The following is a 2,363-nucleotide window of genomic DNA, read 5'->3' as shown; positions in this document are numbered from 1 at the left end:
CTGACTCAGACACCGCGCTGTGTGCCAGCAGCACGAATGGAGAGGGCTTGGGTCCTCCTCTCTCCCAGGCTCCAAATGAAAAGCCAGAGCTCTGCTGTAACTGCCCCTGGGCGAAGGGACAGTGACAGTCTCAGTATGTGGCAGCAAAAGTCACAGCCAGCACGTGTTTCTCTCCTAGCTGCAGGATCCACATGCAACATACATGTGTGCATTCATTGCACTGCTTCCTGACAGGTGTGGGGAGGGGGGCTGGTGACTGCTCAAGTCCTTTAGGACCCTTGTATCAACATCATTTATGTACTCAAGAACAACCAACATCCCTTTATCAGTCAGAGTCCCGGCAGGAAACAGATGGCACACTCAAATTGGATCATTTGTGGAGAATTTAACCAAGAGACTATTTAAGGGATTATTTAAGGTATGGGCAGAATATAGGGAAACCAGAAGGGATGGTACATTTCCTCAGCATTATTAAGAGCAGGGCACTGCGATCACCCTTTGCCTAAACAGCGAACAGACAGCCACAGCCAGGGAAGTACACACCTGTATCTCATCCTCACTCCCATCAGCTGCCATGTTCCCTAGCTGAGGGCGTGGTAGTTCCCCAAAGTAGCACAGACAGATCAGCCTCCTGAACGCAAAACAAAGTGATGAAGGGAGAAGAGACTGGGAAGGCAGATGAAAGACATCTTGCACCGTATATTACCCGACAGAAGAGCCAGCCTACCCCATTCCTAAGGAGACATAGTCCCCAGGCTGGAAAGAAGTTTGCAATATGTGCAACCAAGGAGAAGGCAAGTGGAATCAGGGCTTCTACAGGGACATAGAGGCAATACTAAGAACGAAACACAAGCCTCTTAGCCCAAATTCAATGCTACATCTCAAGCACAAGTCACACTGCCACTCACGTTCTGAACTTCTATTCAAACAGGAAACATTAACCTCCTAATCTGCTTACTTCCAATGGAGCATGTTACTTGTTTACCTGACTTGGAAAGCAAATGTCAAGAGGAGCCCCATTATTCTACAATTTAGGCATGTGCACTAAGAAGATACAGCATTAGAAATAGGCATGCCTGAGTCTGACAAAGGAGTCCTGGTGGCACAGTGGTTATGCATTGGGCTGTTCATTGCAAGATCAGCAGTTCAAAACCAGCAGCTGCTCCCTGGGAGAAAGACGGGGCTTTCTACTCCTGTAAAGAGGTAACAGTGTCAGAAACTCAAAGGGGTGTTTCTACCATGTCCCATGAGTGGGCTTTGACTTGATGGCGTGATTAAGGATCTGACAAGTAAATACCTGATTATTGGGGGTCAGTGTCTAGGGGAAATCGGCCGGACTACCTGTCCCCATTCTAGGGGACCTGGGCGGAAGCATAGAGATTTAGAATGAGATCAAGAGAAGGATGGGTGTCTGGTCCAAAGCACGTTACCATTCTAAAGACAACGCTGTTGTTATCTTTCTCCCTTTAAGGGTGATAGAATTGAGGGGGATAATAACAGATGTAACTCTTATCCTGCTTGATTGATTAAAACTAGTCAACCATTCTGTATTTTGCCTTCTGCTTGTTTTACAAAGTACCTCAAGATGAAGTTGTGTGTAATGCTGAACAAAGAAATCAAACAGGGTTTGACTGAATCCTAATGCTGGTGGTGGGATGTGCAAACTTGATGGCTCTATTGAAATTTATTCATAAAAATTCAAAACCTCATGTCATTCTGGAATCCAAAACCCACCCCAAAATCAGTATCAATCCGTTCAATGGCTAAATAGTCACACTTTAAAGATATTAAAAAGGAGACAGAATTTACCAAACTGCTCATAAAGAGAGAAATTGGGGTGCAAGACTTCAGTTTCTAATTAACTTAACATGTCTATGCTTTTACTGCTTTTATTACATTGAATTTTTACAAGTTATTTGATTCACAAAATATCTCCTGAATTTGCACTTCCTTGTAGTCCATAACTACAAAAATTGTATTTTCCCAAGTTGAAAATTAAAATTTGCCACCTTGACACATGCTAACCTAGAAAACATAAGGTTGCTATGGTTATGATAAATACAGAGGCAAGCTCAGGGCAACAACAACACAATAATAGCCAAAAATAGCCTCTTGAAAGCTTTCCTTTCACCCATGAACCTGTTCTGCCAGGGAACATGATGCCTGTGATTAGAGTAGTTCAGAGTAAATTTGGACAAATGCAGGCATTTGTCACTTCTCTTGCACTTTCACCCTTTGCCTCTTAATACCCAACAACGACCCCCCCCTCCACCCCTCCTTTCACAGGCAGACCAAAACAACTTAGCACTCCCCTCTTCTATCAAACCATGGAATTTCTCCATGGTGGACATTGTATACAAGCA

Source organism: Echinops telfairi, unplaced genomic scaffold (genome assembly GCF_000313985.2).
Source record: "Echinops telfairi isolate 266 unplaced genomic scaffold, ASM31398v2 ScPeMD7_7469;HRSCAF=8507_1, whole genome shotgun sequence".
In the NCBI taxonomy this organism is placed as follows: domain Eukaryota; kingdom Metazoa; phylum Chordata; class Mammalia; order Afrosoricida; family Tenrecidae; genus Echinops; species Echinops telfairi.
The sequence above is the reverse complement of the archived record's forward strand: the minus strand, read 5'-3'. Positions refer to the sequence as shown.